The sequence below is a fragment of the Rhinoderma darwinii genome, unplaced genomic scaffold (genome assembly GCF_050947455.1).
Source record: "Rhinoderma darwinii isolate aRhiDar2 unplaced genomic scaffold, aRhiDar2.hap1 Scaffold_4236, whole genome shotgun sequence".
In the NCBI taxonomy this organism is placed as follows: domain Eukaryota; kingdom Metazoa; phylum Chordata; class Amphibia; order Anura; family Rhinodermatidae; genus Rhinoderma; species Rhinoderma darwinii.
The window spans coordinates 84,180-103,754 of record NW_027463782.1 but is presented as its reverse complement, the minus strand read 5'-3'; the positions used below and the strand labels follow the sequence as shown (position 1 = coordinate 103,754).

The 19,575-nt window shown below is 47.9% G+C and overlaps 13 non-coding genes across 13 annotated transcripts; all 13 read left to right on the top strand.

Moving 5' to 3' along the window:
• The first annotated feature begins 450 nt into the window (after positions 1-450).
• Positions 451-641, top strand: LOC142710349 (U2 spliceosomal RNA). The gene has a single exon (XR_012869406.1). It is a non-coding gene; the product is annotated as a U2 spliceosomal RNA (small nuclear RNA).
• Positions 642-1,937: 1,296 nt separating this feature from the next.
• On the top strand, positions 1,938-2,128 carry LOC142710348 (U2 spliceosomal RNA). The gene has a single exon (XR_012869405.1). It is a non-coding gene; the product is annotated as a U2 spliceosomal RNA (small nuclear RNA).
• A 1,300-nt stretch (positions 2,129-3,428) lies between these two features.
• On the top strand, positions 3,429-3,619 carry LOC142710347 (U2 spliceosomal RNA). The gene has a single exon (XR_012869404.1). It is a non-coding gene; the product is annotated as a U2 spliceosomal RNA (small nuclear RNA).
• A 1,292-nt stretch (positions 3,620-4,911) lies between these two features.
• On the top strand, positions 4,912-5,102 carry LOC142710346 (U2 spliceosomal RNA). Its single transcript, XR_012869403.1, has one exon. It is a non-coding gene; the product is annotated as a U2 spliceosomal RNA (small nuclear RNA).
• Positions 5,103-6,414: 1,312 nt separating this feature from the next.
• LOC142710345 (U2 spliceosomal RNA) lies at positions 6,415-6,605 on the top strand. The gene has a single exon (XR_012869402.1). It is a non-coding gene; the product is annotated as a U2 spliceosomal RNA (small nuclear RNA).
• Positions 6,606-7,893: 1,288 nt separating this feature from the next.
• On the top strand, positions 7,894-8,084 carry LOC142710362 (U2 spliceosomal RNA). The gene has a single exon (XR_012869417.1). It is a non-coding gene; the product is annotated as a U2 spliceosomal RNA (small nuclear RNA).
• A 1,295-nt stretch (positions 8,085-9,379) lies between these two features.
• Positions 9,380-9,570, top strand: LOC142710344 (U2 spliceosomal RNA). Its single transcript, XR_012869401.1, has one exon. It is a non-coding gene; the product is annotated as a U2 spliceosomal RNA (small nuclear RNA).
• A 1,285-nt stretch (positions 9,571-10,855) lies between these two features.
• Positions 10,856-11,046, top strand: LOC142710343 (U2 spliceosomal RNA). The gene has a single exon (XR_012869400.1). It is a non-coding gene; the product is annotated as a U2 spliceosomal RNA (small nuclear RNA).
• A 1,289-nt stretch (positions 11,047-12,335) lies between these two features.
• On the top strand, positions 12,336-12,526 carry LOC142710363 (U2 spliceosomal RNA). Its single transcript, XR_012869418.1, has one exon. It is a non-coding gene; the product is annotated as a U2 spliceosomal RNA (small nuclear RNA).
• A 1,280-nt stretch (positions 12,527-13,806) lies between these two features.
• Positions 13,807-13,997, top strand: LOC142710366 (U2 spliceosomal RNA). The gene has a single exon (XR_012869421.1). It is a non-coding gene; the product is annotated as a U2 spliceosomal RNA (small nuclear RNA).
• A 1,277-nt stretch (positions 13,998-15,274) lies between these two features.
• LOC142710342 (U2 spliceosomal RNA) lies at positions 15,275-15,465 on the top strand. The gene has a single exon (XR_012869399.1). It is a non-coding gene; the product is annotated as a U2 spliceosomal RNA (small nuclear RNA).
• Positions 15,466-16,757: 1,292 nt separating this feature from the next.
• Positions 16,758-16,948, top strand: LOC142710340 (U2 spliceosomal RNA). Its single transcript, XR_012869397.1, has one exon. It is a non-coding gene; the product is annotated as a U2 spliceosomal RNA (small nuclear RNA).
• A 1,296-nt stretch (positions 16,949-18,244) lies between these two features.
• On the top strand, positions 18,245-18,435 carry LOC142710338 (U2 spliceosomal RNA). The gene has a single exon (XR_012869396.1). It is a non-coding gene; the product is annotated as a U2 spliceosomal RNA (small nuclear RNA).
• Positions 18,436-19,575: the final 1,140 nt, after the last annotated feature.

Genomic DNA, 19,575 nt, shown 5'->3' with positions numbered 1-19,575 from the left:
GCCCTCAGGATTCCAGAGCCAGCTTTCTGACATCATAATGGGGCCTCAGAGATAAAAGCCTGGGCCCAGGCAGTGTTGGTCAGTGCTGCTCAGCAGGCAGCACTGGACTGGACTGGATTACAGCTGATACAAGGTGTGAAGGAACAAGGGGTGGCTGTGGGCATGCACTTGCTGCCGCTGCCAGTGTTTATCTGCATGGCAGCAGGGCATTTGGGCGTTGCCAGGAAGGCGTTTTTATGTAGATTCCTCCTCTTTCAGCACTGCATTGTGGTGCAAGCAAAAGAAGCAAATCCTGTCTGGCTTCCTCTCCGGCCTTTATTCACCTCCCGTGTAGCTGTGAGTGTGTGAGCCTGCAGGGCCCCATGGAATTGCCTAGAAGTAGGCTGAATCGCTGCAAGGGCTGAACAGCAGTATCGGGCAGGCTCGGGCAACGCGCGGCCCGTTCGGGTTATCGCTTCTCGGCCTTTTGGCTAAGATCAAGTGTAGTATCTGTTCTTATCAGTTTAATATCTGATACGTCCCCTATCTGGGGACCATATATTAAATGGATTTTTAGAACAGGGAGATGGAAATAGAGCTTGCTCTGTCCACTCCACGCATTGACCTGGTATTGCAGTATTTCCAGGACCGGTGCACCCTTTCCTTATGTGTTGACTAAAAGCAGATTCCAAAAGTGTTTTTTGTCTTTGCTATTGTTTCTGTCTTTCTGAAGGGATCTCCCCTTTTAATCCCATTATTTCAACACCTGTTGGACAATGCATGAGTGATAATGAGCTCATTGATTAAATGCAATTAATGAATAGATTGCCACCTCTTGTTGTGTGTCGTCTGTGTTTCTGTGTTTCCGGCATTTCACATTGGAACACCTCATTCACCTTCCTTGTCTTCTCTCCGCCCTCCCTTTTAGGTAAGTTAAAGAGCTGCACCTGAGCCAGCCACTGATTGATTGATTGATTGATTGATTGATTGATTGATTGATTGATTGATTGATTGATTGATGCAGCACAACAGTCAAATAGTGGAGTGGAGTAGGGGAACAGCAAACAGCCAATAAAGCAGCCCGCCCGCTCGCCTGCCCGCCACAATGGACCTACCTGTGTACACTAGATGGATGTGATGGAATGTACTGTCGTCCCTACATTTCAAGAAGAAGTAAGAATTGCAGTTGCAACAAAGCCTTGCTTGCCTACAAAGAGAGCAGCAATTTGGATTTGTTACTATGTTACCTAGAAGAATAACAAACTGTGCAAGGATGGAGGTTGTAGGAGCAAGGAGAAGTTGTCTGTAAAGTTGGTGGATGCCTATTTTCCATTTTGCAGTCCCTTGTCTCCCTCTTGTGGCCTCCTGGAGGCAACTAGCTGTGCAAAAAAAAGACAGCCTGGCGGCCGGCTGTTGCAGTGTTGCCCTCTCAGGCAACACTGAGTGACTGACTGAGCCTCACCGTCTTATATAAAGTTCAGACGGAACTTTGCACGTGTCATAGTGGAGCCCTCAGGATTCCAGAGCCAGCTTTCTGACATCATAATGGGGCCTCAGAGATAAAAGCCTGGGCCCAGGCAGTGTTGGTCAGTGCTGCTCAGCAGGCAGCACTGGACTGGACTGGATTACAGCTGATACAAGGTGTGAAGGAACAAGGGGTGGCTGTGGGCATGCACTTGCTGCCGCTGCCAGTGTTTATCTGCATGGCAGCAGGGCATTTGGGCGTTGCCAGGAAGGCGTTTTTATGTAGATTCCTCCTCTTTCAGCACTGCATTGTGGTGCAAGCAAAAGAAGCAAATCCTGTCTGGCTTCCTCTCCGGCCTTTATTCACCTCCCGTGTAGCTGTGAGTGTGTGAGCCTGCAGGGCCCCATGGAATTGCCTAGAAGTAGGCTGAATCGCTGCAAGGGCTGAACAGCAGTATCGGGCAGGCTCGGGCAACGCGCGGCCCGTTCGGGTTATCGCTTCTCGGCCTTTTGGCTAAGATCAAGTGTAGTATCTGTTCTTATCAGTTTAATATCTGATACGTCCCCTATCTGGGGACCATATATTAAATGGATTTTTAGAACAGGGAGATGGAAATAGAGCTTGCTCTGTCCACTCCACGCATTGACCTGGTATTGCAGTATTTCCAGGACCGGTGCACCCTTTCCTTATGTGTTGACTAAAAGCAGATTCCAAAAGTGTTTTTTGTCTTTGCTATTGTTTCTGTCTTTCTGAAGGGATCTCCCCTTTTAATCCCATTATTTCAACACCTGTTGGACAATGCATGAGTGATAATGAGCTCATTGATTAAATGCAATTAATGAATAGATTGCCACCTCTTGTTGTGTGTCGTCTGTGTTTCTGTGTTTCCGGCATTTCACATTGGAACACCTCATTCACCTTCCTTGTCTTCTCTCCGCCCTCCCTTTTAGGTAAGTTAAAGAGCTGCACCTGAGCCAGCCACTGATTGATTGATTGATTGATTGATTGATTGATTGATTGATTGATTGATTGATTGATTGATTGATGGAGCACAACAGTCAAATAGTGGAGTGGAGTAGGGGAACAGCAAACAGCCAATAAAGCAGCCCGCCCGCTCGCCTGCCCGCCACAATGGACCTACCTGTGTACACTAGATGGATGTGATGGAATGTACTGTCGTCCCTACATTTCAAGAAGAAGTAAGAATTGCAGTTGCAACAAAGCCTTGCTTGCCTACAAAGAGAGCAGCAATTTGGATTTGTTACTATGTTACCTAGAAGAATAACAAACTGTGCAAGGATGGAGGTTGTAGGAGCAAGGAGAAGTTGTCTGTAAAGTTGGTGGATGCCTATTTTCCATTTTGCAGTCCCTTGTCTCCCTCTTGTGGCCTCCTGGAGGCAACTAGCTGTGCAAAAAAAAGACAGCCTGGCGGCCGGCTGTTGCAGTGTTGCCCTCTCAGGCAACACTGAGTGACTGACTGAGCCTCACCGTCTTATATAAAGTTCAGACGGAACTTTGCACGTGTCATAGTGGAGCCCTCAGGATTCCAGAGCCAGCTTTCTGACATCATAATGGGGCCTCAGAGATAAAAGCCTGGGCCCAGGCAGTGTTGGTCAGTGCTGCTCAGCAGGCAGCACTGGACTGGACTGGATTACAGCTGATACAAGGTGTGAAGGAACAAGGGGTGGCTGTGGGCATGCACTTGCTGCCGCTGCCAGTGTTTATCTGCATGGCAGCAGGGCATTTGGGCGTTGCCAGGAAGGCGTTTTTATGTCGATTCCTCCTCTTTCAGCACTGCATTGTGGTGCAAGCAAAAGAAGCAAATCCTGTCTGGCTTCCTCTCCGGCCTTTATTCACCTCCCGTGTAGCTGTGAGTGTGTGAGCCTGCAGGGCCCCATGGAATTGCCTAGAAGTAGGCTGAATCGCTGCAAGGGCTGAACAGCAGTATCGGGCAGGCTCGGGCAACGCGCGGCCCGTTCGGGTTATCGCTTCTCGGCCTTTTGGCTAAGATCAAGTGTAGTATCTGTTCTTATCAGTTTAATATCTGATACGTCCCCTATCTGGGGACCATATATTAAATGGATTTTTAGAACAGGGAGATGGAAATAGAGCTTGCTCTGTCCACTCCACGCATTGACCTGGTATTGCAGTATTTCCAGGACCGGTGCACCCTTTCCTTATGTGTTGACTAAAAGCAGATTCCAAAAGTGTTTTTTGTCTTTGCTATTGTTTCTGTCTTTCTGAAGGGATCTCCCCTTTTAATCCCATTATTTCAACACCTGTTGGACAATGCATGAGTGATAATGAGCTCATTGATTAAATGCAATTAATGAATAGATTGCCACCTCTTGTTGTGTGTCGTCTGTGTTTCTGTGTTTCCGGCATTTCACATTGGAACACCTCATTCACCTTCCTTGTCTTCTCTCCGCCCTCCCTTTTAGGTAAGTTAAAGAGCTGCACCTGAGCCAGCCACTGATTGATTGATTGATTGATTGATTGATTGATTGATTGATTGATTGATTGATTGATGCAGCACAACAGTCAAATAGTGGAGTGGAGTAGGGGAACAGCAAACAGCCAATAAAGCAGCCCGCCCGCTCGCCTGCCCGCCACAATGGACCTACCTGTGTACACTAGATGGATGTGATGGAATGTACTGTCGTCCCTACATTTCAAGAAGAAGTAAGAATTGCAGTTGCAACAAAGCCTTGCTTGCCTACAAAGAGAGCAGCAATTTGGATTTGTTACTATGTTACCTAGAAGAATAACAAACTGTGCAAGGATGGAGGTTGTAGGAGCAAGGAGAAGTTGTCTGTAAAGTTGGTGGATGCCTATTTTCCATTTTGCAGTCCCTTGTCTCCCTCTTGTGGCCTCCTGGAGGCAACTAGCTGTGCAAAAAAAAGACAGCCTGGCGGCCGGCTGTTGCAGTGTTGCCCTCTCAGGCAACACTGAGTGACTGACTGAGCCTCACCGTCTTATATAAAGTTCAGACGGAACTTTGCACGTGTCATAGTGGAGCCCTCAGGATTCCAGAGCCAGCTTTCTGACATCATAATGGGGCCTCAGAGATAAAAGCCTGGGCCCAGGCAGTGTTGGTCAGTGCTGCTCAGCAGGCAGCACTGGACTGGACTGGATTACAGCTGATACAAGGTGTGAAGGAACAAGGGGTGGCTGTGGGCATGCACTTGCTGCCGCTGCCAGTGTTTATCTGCATGGCAGCAGGGCATTTGGGCGTTGCCAGGAAGGCGTTTTTATGTAGATTCCTCCTCTTTCAGCACTGCATTGTGGTGCAAGCAAAAGAAGCAAATCCTGTCTGGCTTCCTCTCCGGCCTTTATTCACCTCCCGTGTAGCTGTGAGTGTGTGAGCCTGCAGGGCCCCATGGAATTGCCTAGAAGTAGGCTGAATCGCTGCAAGGGCTGAACAGCAGTATCGGGCAGGCTCGGGCAACGCGCGGCCCGTTCGGGTTATCGCTTCTCGGCCTTTTGGCTAAGATCAAGTGTAGTATCTGTTCTTATCAGTTTAATATCTGATACGTCCCCTATCTGGGGACCATATATTAAATGGATTTTTAGAACAGGGAGATGGAAATAGAGCTTGCTCTGTCCACTCCACGCATTGACCTGGTATTGCAGTATTTCCAGGACCGGTGCACCCTTTCCTTATGTGTTGACTAAAAGCAGATTCCAAAAGTGTTTTTTGTCTTTGCTATTGTTTCTGTCTTTCTGAAGGGATCTCCCCTTTTAATCCCATTATTTCAACACCTGTTGGACAATGCATGAGTGATAATGAGCTCATTGATTAAATGCAATTAATGAATAGATTGCCACCTCTTGTTGTGTGTCGTCTGTGTTTCTGTGTTTCCGGCATTTCACATTGGAACACCTCATTCACCTTCCTTGTCTTCTCTCCGCCCTCCCTTTTAGGTAAGTTAAAGAGCTGCACCTGAGCCAGCCACTGATTGATTGATTGATTGATTGATTGATTGATTGATTGATTGATTGATGCAGCACAACAGTCAAATAGTGGAGTGGAGTAGGGGAACAGCAAACAGCCAATAAAGCAGCCCGCCCGCTCGCCTGCCCGCCACAATGGACCTACCTGTGTACACTAGATGGATGTGATGGAATGTACTGTCGTCCCTACATTTCAAGAAGAAGTAAGAATTGCAGTTGCAACAAAGCCTTGCTTGCCTACAAAGAGAGCAGCAATTTGGATTTGTTACTATGTTACCTAGAAGAATAACAAACTGTGCAAGGATGGAGGTTGTAGGAGCAAGGAGAAGTTGTCTGTAAAGTTGGTGGATGCCTATTTTCCATTTTGCAGTCCCTTGTCTCCCTCTTGTGGCCTCCTGGAGGCAACTAGCTGTGCAAAAAAAAGACAGCCTGGCGGCCGGCTGTTGCAGTGTTGCCCTCTCAGGCAACACTGAGTGACTGACTGAGCCTCACCGTCTTATATAAAGTTCAGACGGAATTTTGCACGTGTCATAGTGGAGCCCTCAGGATTCCAGAGCCAGCTTTGAGCCCTCAGGATTCCAGAGCCAGCTTTCTGACATCATAATGGGGCCTCAGAGATAAAAGCCTGGGCCCAGGCAGTGTTGGTCAGTGCTGCTCAGCAGGCAGCACTGGACTGGACTGGATTACAGCTGATACAAGGTGTGAAGGAACAAGGGGTGGCTGTGGGCATGCACTTGCTGCCGCTGCCAGTGTTTATCTGCATGGCAGCAGGGCATTTGGGCGTTGCCAGGAAGGCGTTTTTATGTAGATTCCTCCTCTTTCAGCACTGCATTGTGGTGCAAGCAAAAGAAGCAAATCCTGTCTGGCTTCCTCTCCGGCCTTTATTCACCTCCCGTGTAGCTGTGAGTGTGTGAGCCTGCAGGGCCCCATGGAATTGCCTAGAAGTAGGCTGAATCGCTGCAAGGGCTGAACAGCAGTATCGGGCAGGCTCGGGCAACGCGCGGCCCGTTCGGGTTATCGCTTCTCGGCCTTTTGGCTAAGATCAAGTGTAGTATCTGTTCTTATCAGTTTAATATCTGATACGTCCCCTATCTGGGGACCATATATTAAATGGATTTTTAGAACAGGGAGATGGAAATAGAGCTTGCTCTGTCCACTCCACGCATTGACCTGGTATTGCAGTATTTCCAGGACCGGTGCACCCTTTCCTTATGTGTTGACTAAAAGCAGATTCCAAAAGTGTTTTTTGTCTTTGCTATTGTTTCTGTCTTTCTGAAGGGATCTCCCCTTTTAATCCCATTATTTCAACACCTGTTGGACAATGCATGAGTGATAATGAGCTCATTGATTAAATGCAATTAATGAATAGATTGCCACCTCTTGTTGTGTGTCGTCTGTGTTTCTGTGTTTCCGGCATTTCACATTGGAACACCTCATTCACCTTCCTTGTCTTCTCTCCGCCCTCCCTTTTAGGTAAGTTAAAGAGCTGCACCTGAGCCAGCCACTGATTGATTGATTGATTGATTGATTGATTGATTGATTGATTGATTGATTGATGCAGCACAACAGTCAAATAGTGGAGTGGAGTAGGGGAACAGCAAACAGCCAATAAAGCAGCCCGCCCGCTCGCCTGCCCGCCACAATGGACCTACCTGTGTACACTAGATGGATGTGATGGAATGTACTGTCGTCCCTACATTTCAAGAAGAAGTAAGAATTGCAGTTGCAACAAAGCCTTGCTTGCCTACAAAGAGAGCAGCAATTTGGATTTGTTACTATGTTACCTAGAAGAATAACAAACTGTGCAAGGATGGAGGTTGTAGGAGCAAGGAGAAGTTGTCTGTAAAGTTGGTGGATGCCTATTTTCCATTTTGCAGTCCCTTGTCTCCCTCTTGTGGCCTCCTGGAGGCAACTAGCTGTGCAAAAAAAAGACAGCCTGGCGGCCGGCTGTTGCAGTGTTGCCCTCTCAGGCAACACTGAGTGACTGACTGAGCCTCACCGTCTTATATAAAGTTCAGACGGAACTTTGCACGTGTCATAGTGGAGCCCTCAGGATTCCAGAGCCAGCTTTCTGACATCATAATGGGGCCTCAGAGATAAAAGCCTGGGCCCAGGCAGTGTTGGTCAGTGCTGCTCAGCAGGCAGCACTGGACTGGACTGGATTACAGCTGATACAAGGTGTGAAGGAACAAGGGGTGGCTGTGGGCATGCACTTGCTGCCGCTGCCAGTGTTTATCTGCATGGCAGCAGGGCATTTGGGCGTTGCCAGGAAGGCGTTTTTATGTAGATTCCTCCTCTTTCAGCACTGCATTGTGGTGCAAGCAAAAGAAGCAAATCCTGTCTGGCTTCCTCTCCGGCCTTTATTCACCTCCCGTGTAGCTGTGAGTGTGTGAGCCTGCAGGGCCCCATGGAATTGCCTAGAAGTAGGCTGAATCGCTGCAAGGGCTGAACAGCAGTATCGGGCAGGCTCGGGCAACGCGCGGCCCGTTCGGGTTATCGCTTCTCGGCCTTTTGGCTAAGATCAAGTGTAGTATCTGTTCTTATCAGTTTAATATCTGATACGTCCCCTATCTGGGGACCATATATTAAATGGATTTTTAGAACAGGGAGATGGAAATAGAGCTTGCTCTGTCCACTCCACGCATTGACCTGGTATTGCAGTATTTCCAGGACCGGTGCCCCCTTTCCTTATGTGTTGACTAAAAGCAGATTCCAAAAGTGTTTTTTGTCTTTGCTATTGTTTCTGTCTTTCTGAAGGGATCTCCCCTTTTAATCCCATTATTTCAACACCTGTTGGACAATGCATGAGTGATAATGAGCTCATTGATTAAATGCAATTAATGAATAGATTGCCACCTCTTGTTGTGTGTCGTCTGTGTTTCTGTGTTTCCGGCATTTCACATTGGAACACCTCATTCACCTTCCTTGTCTTCTCTCCGCCCTCCCTTTTAGGTAAGTTAAAGAGCTGCACCTGAGCCAGCCACTGATTGATTGATTGATTGATTGATTGATTGATTGATTGATTGATTGATTGATTGATGATGCAGCACAACAGTCAAATAGTGGAGTGGAGTAGGGGAACAGCAAACAGCCAATAAAGCAGCCCGCCCGCTCGCCTGCCCGCCACAATGGACCTACCTGTGTACACTAGATGGATGTGATGGAATGTACTGTCGTCCCTACATTTCAAGAAGAAGTAAGAATTGCAGTTGCAACAAAGCCTTGCTTGCCTACAAAGAGAGCAGCAATTTGGATTTGTTACTATGTTACCTAGAAGAATAACAAACTGTGCAAGGATGGAGGTTGTAGGAGCAAGGAGAAGTTGTCTGTAAAGTTGGTGGATGCCTATTTTCCATTTTGCAGTCCCTTGTCTCCCTCTTGTGGCCTCCTGGAGGCAACTAGCTGTGCAAAAAAAAGACAGCCTGGCGGCCGGCTGTTGCAGTGTTGCCCTCTCAGGCAACACTGAGTGACTGACTGAGCCTCACCGTCTTATATAAAGTTCAGACGGAACTTTGCACGTGTCATAGTGGAGCCCTCAGGATTCCAGAGCCAGCTTTCTGACATCATAATGGGGCCTCAGAGATAAAAGCCTGGGCCCAGGCAGTGTTGGTCAGTGCTGCTCAGCAGGCAGCACTGGACTGGACTGGATTACAGCTGATACAAGGTGTGAAGGAACAAGGGGTGGCTGTGGGCATGCACTTGCTGCCGCTGCCAGTGTTTATCTGCATGGCAGCAGGGCATTTGGGCGTTGCCAGGAAGGCGTTTTTATGTAGATTCCTCCTCTTTCAGCACTGCATTGTGGTGCAAGCAAAAGAAGCAAATCCTGTCTGGCTTCCTCTCCGGCCTTTATTCACCTCCCGTGTAGCTGTGAGTGTGTGAGCCTGCAGGGCCCCATGGAATTGCCTAGAAGTAGGCTGAATCGCTGCAAGGGCTGAACAGCAGTATCGGGCAGGCTCGGGCAACGCGCGGCCCGTTCGGGTTATCGCTTCTCGGCCTTTTGGCTAAGATCAAGTGTAGTATCTGTTCTTATCAGTTTAATATCTGATACGTCCCCTATCTGGGGACCATATATTAAATGGATTTTTAGAACAGGGAGATGGAAATAGAGCTTGCTCTGTCCACTCCACGCATTGACCTGGTATTGCAGTATTTCCAGGACCGGTGCACCCTTTCCTTATGTGTTGACTAAAAGCAGATTCCAAAAGTGTTTTTTGTCTTTGCTATTGTTTCTGTCTTTCTGAAGGGATCTCCCCTTTTAATCCCATTATTTCAACACCTGTTGGACAATGCATGAGTGATAATGAGCTCATTGATTAAATGCAATTAATGAATAGATTGCCACCTCTTGTTGTGTGTCGTCTGTGTTTCTGTGTTTCCGGCATTTCACATTGGAACACCTCATTCACCTTCCTTGTCTTCTCTCCGCCCTCCCTTTTAGGTAAGTTAAAGAGCTGCACCTGAGCCAGCCACTTGATTGATTGATTGATTGATTGATTGATTGATTGATTGATTGATTGATGCAGCACAACAGTCAAATAGTGGAGTGGAGTAGGGGAACAGCAAACAGCCAATAAAGCAGCCCGCCCGCTCGCCTGCCCGCCACAATGGACCTACCTGTGTACACTAGATGGATGTGATGGAATGTACTGTCGTCCCTACATTTCAAGAAGAAGTAAGAATTGCAGTTGCAACAAAGCCTTGCTTGCCTACAAAGAGAGCAGCAATTTGGATTTGTTACTATGTTACCTAGAAGAATAACAAACTGTGCAAGGATGGAGGTTGTAGGAGCAAGGAGAAGTTGTCTGTAAAGTTGGTGGATGCCTATTTTCCATTTTGCAGTCCCTTGTCTCCCTCTTGTGGCCTCCTGGAGGCAACTAGCTGTGCAAAAAAAAGACAGCCTGGCGGCCGGCTGTTGCAGTGTTGCCCTCTCAGGCAACACTGAGTGACTGACTGAGCCTCACCGTCTTATATAAAGTTCAGACGGAACTTTGCACGTGTCATAGTGGAGCCCTCAGGATTCCAGAGCCAGCTTTCTGACATCATAATGGGGCCTCAGAGATAAAAGCCTGGGCCCAGGCAGTGTTGGTCAGTGCTGCTCAGCAGGCAGCACTGGACTGGACTGGATTACAGCTGATACAAGGTGTGAAGGAACAAGGGGTGGCTGTGGGCATGCACTTGCTGCCGCTGCCAGTGTTTATCTGCATGGCAGCAGGGCATTTGGGCGTTGCCAGGAAGGCGTTTTTATGTCGATTCCTCCTCTTTCAGCACTGCATTGTGGTGCAAGCAAAAGAAGCAAATCCTGTCTGGCTTCCTCTCCGGCCTTTATTCACCTCCCGTGTAGCTGTGAGTGTGTGAGCCTGCAGGGCCCCATGGAATTGCCTAGAAGTAGGCTGAATCGCTGCAAGGGCTGAACAGCAGTATCGGGCAGGCTCGGGCAACGCGCGGCCCGTTCGGGTTATCGCTTCTCGGCCTTTTGGCTAAGATCAAGTGTAGTATCTGTTCTTATCAGTTTAATATCTGATACGTCCCCTATCTGGGGACCATATATTAAATGGATTTTTAGAACAGGGAGATGGAAATAGAGCTTGCTCTGTCCACTCCACGCATTGACCTGGTATTGCAGTATTTCCAGGACCGGTGCACCCTTTCCTTATGTGTTGACTAAAAGCAGATTCCAAAAGTGTTTTTTGTCTTTGCTATTGTTTCTGTCTTTCTGAAGGGATCTCCCCTTTTAATCCCATTATTTCAACACCTGTTGGACAATGCATGAGTGATAATGAGCTCATTGATTAAATGCAATTAATGAATAGATTGCCACCTCTTGTTGTGTGTCGTCTGTGTTTCTGTGTTTCCGGCATTTCACATTGGAACACCTCATTCACCTTCCTTGTCTTCTCTCCGCCCTCCCTTTTAGGTAAGTTAAAGAGCTGCACCTGAGCCAGCCACTTGATTGATTGATTGATTGATTGATTGATTGATTGATTGATTGATTGATTGATGCAGCACAACAGTCAAATAGTGGAGTGGAGTAGGGGAACAGCAAACAGCCAATAAAGCAGCCCGCCCGCTCGCCTGCCCGCCACAATGGACCTACCTGTGTACACTAGATGGATGTGATGGAATGTACTGTCGTCCCTACATTTCAAGAAGAAGTAAGAATTGCAGTTGCAACAAAGCCTTGCTTGCCTACAAAGAGAGCAGCAATTTGGATTTGTTACTATGTTACCTAGAAGAATAACAAACTGTGCAAGGATGGAGGTTGTAGGAGCAAGGAGAAGTTGTCTGTAAAGTTGGTGGATGCCTATTTTCCATTTTGCAGTCCCTTGTCTCCCTCTTGTGGCCTCCTGGAGGCAACTAGCTGTGCAAAAAAAAGACAGCCTGGCGGCCGGCTGTTGCAGTGTTGCCCTCTCAGGCAACACTGAGTGACTGACTGAGCCTCACCGTCTTATATAAAGTTCAGACGGAACTTTGCACGTGTCATAGTGGAGCCCTCAGGATTCCAGAGCCAGCTTTCTGACATCATAATGGGGCCTCAGAGATAAAAGCCTGGGCCCAGGCAGTGTTGGTCAGTGCTGCTCAGCAGGCAGCACTGGACTGGACTGGATTACAGCTGATACAAGGTGTGAAGGAACAAGGGGTGGCTGTGGGCATGCACTTGCTGCCGCTGCCAGTGTTTATCTGCATGGCAGCAGGGCATTTGGGCGTTGCCAGGAAGGCGTTTTTATGTCGATTCCTCCTCTTTCAGCACTGCATTGTGGTGCAAGCAAAAGAAGCAAATCCTGTCTGGCTTCCTCTCCGGCCTTTATTCACCTCCCGTGTAGCTGTGAGTGTGTGAGCCTGCAGGGCCCCATGGAATTGCCTAGAAGTAGGCTGAATCGCTGCAAGGGCTGAACAGCAGTATCGGGCAGGCTCGGGCAACGCGCGGCCCGTTCGGGTTATCGCTTCTCGGCCTTTTGGCTAAGATCAAGTGTAGTATCTGTTCTTATCAGTTTAATATCTGATACGTCCCCTATCTGGGGACCATATATTAAATGGATTTTTAGAACAGGGAGATGGAAATAGAGCTTGCTCTGTCCACTCCACGCATTGACCTGGTATTGCAGTATTTTCAGGACCGGTGCACCCTTTCCTTATGTGTTGACTAAAAGCAGATTCCAAAAGTGTTTTTTGTCTTTGCTATTGTTTCTGTCTTTCTGAAGGGATCTCCCCTTTTAATCCCATTATTTCAACACCTGTTGGACAATGCATGAGTGATAATGAGCTCATTGATTAAATGCAATTAATGAATAGATTGCCACCTCTTGTTGTGTGTCGTCTGTGTTTCTGTGTTTCCGGCATTTCACATTGGAACACCTCATTCACCTTCCTTGTCTTCTCTCCGCCCTCCCTTTTAGGTAAGTTAAAGAGCTGCACCTGAGCCAGCCACTGATTGATTGATTGATTGATTGATTGATTGATTGATTGATTGATGCAGCACAACAGTCAAATAGTGGAGTGGAGTAGGGGAACAGCAAACAGCCAATAAAGCAGCCCGCCCGCTCGCCTGCCCGCCACAATGGACCTACCTGTGTACACTAGATGGATGTGATGGAATGTACTGTCGTCCCTACATTTCAAGAAGAAGTAAGAATTGCAGTTGCAACAAAGCCTTGCTTGCCTACAAAGAGAGCAGCAATTTGGATTTGTTACTATGTTACCTAGAAGAATAACAAACTGTGCAAGGATGGAGGTTGTAGGAGCAAGGAGAAGTTGTCTGTAAAGTTGGTGGATGCCTATTTTCCATTTTGCAGTCCCTTGTCTCCCTCTTGTGGCCTCCTGGAGGCAACTAGCTGTGCAAAAAAAAGACAGCCTGGCGGCCGGCTGTTGCAGTGTTGCCCTCTCAGGCAACACTGAGTGACTGACTGAGCCTCACCGTCTTATATAAAGTTCAGACGGAACTTTGCACGTGTCATAGTGGAGCCCTCAGGATTCCAGAGCCAGCTTTCTGACATCATAATGGGGCCTCAGAGATAAAAGCCTGGGCCCAGGCAGTGTTGGTCAGTGCTGCTCAGCAGGCAGCACTGGACTGGACTGGATTACAGCTGATACAAGGTGTGAAGGAACAAGGGGTGGCTGTGGGCATGCACTTGCTGCCGCTGCCAGTGTTTATCTGCATGGCAGCAGGGCATTTGGGCGTTGCCAGGAAGGCGTTTTTATGTAGATTCCTCCTCTTTCAGCACTGCATTGTGGTGCAAGCAAAAGAAGCAAATCCTGTCTGGCTTCCTCTCCGGCCTTTATTCACCTCCCGTGTAGCTGTGAGTGTGTGAGCCTGCAGGGCCCCATGGAATTGCCTAGAAGTAGGCTGAATCGCTGCAAGGGCTGAACAGCAGTATCGGGCAGGCTCGGGCAACGCGCGGCCCGTTCGGGTTATCGCTTCTCGGCCTTTTGGCTAAGATCAGGTGTAGTATCTGTTCTTATCAGTTTAATATCTGATACGTCCCCTATCTGGGGACCATATATTAAATGGATTTTTAGAACAGGGAGATGGAAATAGAGCTTGCTCTGTCCACTCCACGCATTGACCTGGTATTGCAGTATTTCCAGGACCGGTGCACCCTTTCCTTATGTGTTGACTAAAAGCAGATTCCAAAAGTGTTTTTTGTCTTTGCTATTGTTTCTGTCTTTCTGAAGGGATCTCCCCTTTTAATCCCATTATTTCAACACCTGTTGGACAATGCATGAGTGATAATGAGCTCATTGATTAAATGCAATTAATGAATAGATTGCCACCTCTTGTTGTGTGTCGTCTGTGTTTCTGTGTTTCCGGCATTTCACATTGGAACACCTCATTCACCTTCCTTGTCTTCTCTCCGCCCTCCCTTTTAGGTAAGTTAAAGAGCTGCACCTGAGCCAGCCACTTGATTGATTGATTGATTGATTGATTGATTGATTGATTGATGCAGCACAACAGTCAAATAGTGGAGTGGAGTAGGGGAACAGCAAACAGCCAATAAAGCAGCCCGCCCGCTCGCCTGCCCGCCACAATGGACCTACCTGTGTACACTAGATGGATGTGATGGAATGTACTGTCGTCCCTACATTTCAAGAAGAAGTAAGAATTGCAGTTGCAACAAAGCCTTGCTTGCCTACAAAGAGAGCAGCAATTTGGATTTGTTACTATGTTACCTAGAAGAATAACAAACTGTGCAAGGATGGAGGTTGTAGGAGCAAGGAGAAGTTGTCTGTAAAGTTGGTGGATGCCTATTTTCCATTTTGCAGTCCCTTGTCTCCCTCTTGTGGCCTCCTGGAGGCAACTAGCTGTGCAAAAAAAAGACAGCCTGGCGGCCGGCTGTTGCAGTGTTGCCCTCTCAGGCAACACTGAGTGACTGACTGAGCCTCACCGTCTTATATAAAGTTCAGACGGAACTTTGCACGTGTCATAGTGGAGCCCTCAGGATTCCAGAGCCAGCTTTCTGACATCATAATGGGGCCTCAGAGATAAAAGCCTGGGCCCAGGCAGTGTTGGTCAGTGCTGCTCAGCAGGCAGCACTGGACTGGACTGGATTACAGCTGATACAAGGTGTGAAGGAACAAGGGGTGGCTGTGGGCATGCACTTGCTGCCGCTGCCAGTGTTTATCTGCATGGCAGCAGGGCATTTGGGCGTTGCCAGGAAGGCGTTTTTATGTAGATTCCTCCTCTTTCAGCACTGCATTGTGGTGCAAGCAAAAGAAGCAAATCCTGTCTGGCTTCCTCTCCGGCCTTTATTCACCTCCCGTGTAGCTGTGAGTGTGTGAGCCTGCAGGGCCCCATGGAATTGCCTAGAAGTAGGCTGAATCGCTGCAAGGGCTGAACAGCAGTATCGGGCAGGCTCGGGCAACGCGCGGCCCGTTCGGGTTATCGCTTCTCGGCCTTTTGGCTAAGATCAAGTGTAGTATCTGTTCTTATCAGTTTAATATCTGATACGTCCCCTATCTGGGGACCATATATTAAATGGATTTTTAGAACAGGGAGATGGAAATAGAGCTTGCTCTGTCCACTCCACGCATTGACCTGGTATTGCAGTATTTCCAGGACCGGTGCACCCTTTCCTTATGTGTTGACTAAAAGCAGATTCCAAAAGTGTTTTTTGTCTTTGCTATTGTTTCTGTCTTTCTGAAGGGATCTCCCCTTTTAATCCCATTATTTCAACACCTGTTGGACAATGCATGAGTGATAATGAGCTCATTGATTAAATGCAATTAATGAATAGATTGCCACCTCTTGTTGTGTGTCGTCTGTGTTTCTGTGTTTCCGGCATTTCACATTGGAACACCTCATTCACCTTCCTTGTCTTCTCTCCGCCCTCCCTTTTAGGTAAGTTAAAGAGCTGCACCTGAGCCAGCCACTGATTGATTGATTGATTGATTGATTGATTGATTGATTGATTGATTGATTGATTGATGCAGCACAACAGTCAAATAGTGGAGTGGAGTAGGGGAACAGCAAACAGCCAATAAAGCAGCCCGCCCGCTCGCCTGCCCGCCACAATGGACCTACCTGTGTACACTAGATGGATGTGATGGAATGTACTGTCGTCCCTACATTTCAAGAAGAAGTAAGAATTGCAGTTGCAACAAAGCCTTGCTTGCCTACAAAGAGAGCAGCAATTTGGATTTGTTACTATGTTACCTAGAAGAATAACAAACTGTGCAAGGATGGAGGTTGTAGGAGCAAGGAGAAGTTGTCTGTAAAGTTGGTGGATGCCTATTTTCCATTTTGCAGTCCCTTGTCTCCCTCTTGTGGCCTCCTGGAGGCAACTAGCTGTGCAAAAAAAAGACAGCCTGGCGGCCGGCTGTTGCAGTGTTGCCCTCTCAGGCAACACTGAGTGACTGACTGAGCCTCACCGTCTTATATAAAGTTCAGACGGAACTTTGCACGTGTCATAGTGGAGCCCTCAGGATTCCAGAGCCAGCTTTCTGACATCATAATGGGGCCTCAGAGATAAAAGCCTGGGCCCAGGCAGTGTTGGTCAGTGCTGCTCAGCAGGCAGCACTGGACTGGACTGGATTACAGCTGATACAAGGTGTGAAGGAACAAGGGGTGGCTGTGGGCATGCACTTGCTGCCGCTGCCAGTGTTTATCTGCATGGCAGCAGGGCATTTGGGCGTTGCCAGGAAGGCGTTTTTATGTAGATTCCTCCTCTTTCAGCACTGCATTGTGGTGCAAGCAAAAGAAGCAAATCCTGTCTGGCTTCCTCTCTGGCCTTTATTCACCTCCCGTGTAGCTGTGAGTGTGTGAGCCTGCAGGGCCCCATGGAATTGCCTAGAAGTAGGCTGAATCGCTGCAAGGGCTGAACAGCAGTATCGGGCAGGCTCGGGCAACGCGCGGCCCGTTCGGGTTATCGCTTCTCGGCCTTTTGGCTAAGATCAAGTGTAGTATCTGTTCTTATCAGTTTAATATCTGATACGTCCCCTATCTGGGGACCATATATTAAATGGATTTTTAGAACAGGGAGATGGAAATAGAGCTTGCTCTGTCCACTCCACGCATTGACCTGGTATTGCAGTATTTCCAGGACCGGTGCACCCTTTCCTTATGTGTTGACTAAAAGCAGATTCCAAAAGTGTTTTTTGTCTTTGCTATTGTTTCTGTCTTTCTGAAGGGATCTCCCCTTTTAATCCCATTATTTCAACACCTGTTGGACAATGCATGAGTGATAATGAGCTCATTGATTAAATGCAATTAATGAATAGATTGCCACCTCTTGTTGTGTGTCGTCTGTGTTTCTGTGTTTCCGGCATTTCACATTGGAACACCTCATTCACCTTCCTTGTCTTCTCTCCGCCCTCCCTTTTAGGTAAGTTAAAGAGCTGCACCTGAGCCAGCCACTGATTGATTGATTGATTGATTGATTGATTGATTGATTGATTGATTGATTGATTGATTGATGCAGCACAACAGTCAAATAGTGGAGTGGAGTAGGGGAACAGCAAACAGCCAATAAAGCAGCCCGCCCGCTCGCCTGCCCGCCACAATGGACCTACCTGTGTACACTAGATGGATGTGATGGAATGTACTGTCGTCCCTACATTTCAAGAAGAAGTAAGAATTGCAGTTGCAACAAAGCCTTGCTTGCCTACAAAGAGAGCAGCAATTTGGATTTGTTACTATGTTACCTAGAAGAATAACAAACTGTGCAAGGATGGAGGTTGTAGGAGCAAGGAGAAGTTGTCTGTAAAGTTGGTGGATGCCTATTTTCCATTTTGCAGTCCCTTGTCTCCCTCTTGTGGCCTCCTGGAGGCAACTAGCTGTGCAAAAAAAAGACAGCCTGGCGGCCGGCTGTTGCAGTGTTGCCCTCTCAGGCAACACTGAGTGACTGACTGAGCCTCACCGTCTTATATAAAGTTCAGACGGAACTTTGCACGTGTCATAGTGGAGCCCTCAGGATTCCAGAGCCAGCTTTCTGACATCATAATGGGGCCTCAGAGATAAAAGCCTGGGCCCAGGCAGTGTTGGTCAGTGCTGCTCAGCAGGCAGCACTGGACTGGACTGGATTACAGCTGATACAAGGTGTGAAGGAACAAGGGGTGGCTGTGGGCATGCACTTGCTGCCGCTGCCAGTGTTTATCTGCATGGCAGCAGGGCATTTGGGCGTTGCCAGGAAGGCGTTTTTATGTAGATTCCTCCTCTTTCAGCACTGCATTGTGGTGCAAGCAAAAGAAGCAAATCCTGTCTGGCTTCCTCTCCGGCCTTTATTCACCTCCCGTGTAGCTGTGAGTGTGTGAGCCTGCAGGGCCCCATGGAATTGCCTAGAAGTAGGCTGAATCGCTGCAAGGGCTGAACAGCAGTATCGGGCAGGCTCGGGCAACGCGCGGCCCGTTCGGGTTATCGCTTCTCGGCCTTTTGGCTAAGATCAAGTGTAGTATCTGTTCTTATCAGTTTAATATCTGATACGTCCCCTATCTGGGGACCATATATTAAATGGATTTTTAGAACAGGGAGATGGAAATAGAGCTTGCTCTGTCCACTCCACGCATTGACCTGGTATTGCAGTATTTCCAGGACCGGTGCACCCTTTCCTTATGTGTTGACTAAAAGCAGATTCCAAAAGTGTTTTTTGTCTTTGCTATTGTTTCTGTCTTTCTGAAGGGATCTCCCCTTTTAATCCCATTATTTCAACACCTGTTGGACAATGCATGAGTGATAATGAGCTCATTGATTAAATGCAATTAATGAATAGATTGCCACCTCTTGTTGTGTGTCGTCTGTGTTTCTGTGTTTCCGGCATTTCACATTGGAACACCTCATTCACCTTCCTTGTCTTCTCTCCGCCCTCCCTTTTAGGTAAGTTAAAGAGCTGCACCTGAGCCAGCCACTGATTGATTGATTGATTGATTGATTGATTGATTGATTGATTGATTGATTGATTGATTGATGCAGCACAACAGTCAAATAGTGGAGTGGAGTAGGGGAACAGCAAACAGCCAATAAAGCAGCCCGCCCGCTCGCCTGCCCGCCACAATGGACCTACCTGTGTACACTAGATGGATGTGATGGAATGTACTGTCGTCCCTACATTTCAAGAAGAAGTAAGAATTGCAGTTGCAACAAAGCCTTGCTTGCCTACAAAGAGAGCAGCAATTTGGATTTGTTACTATGTTACCTAGAAGAATAACAAACTGTGCAAGGATGGAGGTTGTAGGAGCAAGGAGAAGTTGTCTGTAAAGTTGGTGGATGCCTATTTTCCATTTTGCAGTCCCTTGTCTCCCTCTTGTGGCCTCCTGGAGGCAACTAGCTGTGCAAAAAAAAGACAGCCTGGCGGCCGGCTGTTGCAGTGTTGCCCTCTCAGGCAACACTGAGTGACTGACTGAGCCTCACCGTCTTATATAAAGTTCAGACGGAACTTTGCACGTGTCATAGTGGAGCCCTCAGGATTCCAGAGCCAGCTTTCTGACATCATAATGGGGCCTCAGAGATAAAAGCCTGGGCCCAGGCAGTGTTGGTCAGTGCTGCTCAGCAGGCAGCACTGGACTGGACTGGATTACAGCTGATACAAGGTGTGAAGGAACAAGGGGTGGCTGTGGGCATGCACTTGCTGCCGCTGCCAGTGTTTATCTGCATGGCAGCAGGGCATTTGGGCGTTGCCAGGAAGGCGTTTTTATGTAGATTCCTCCTCTTTCAGCACTGCATTGTGGTGCAAGCAAAAGAAGCAAATCCT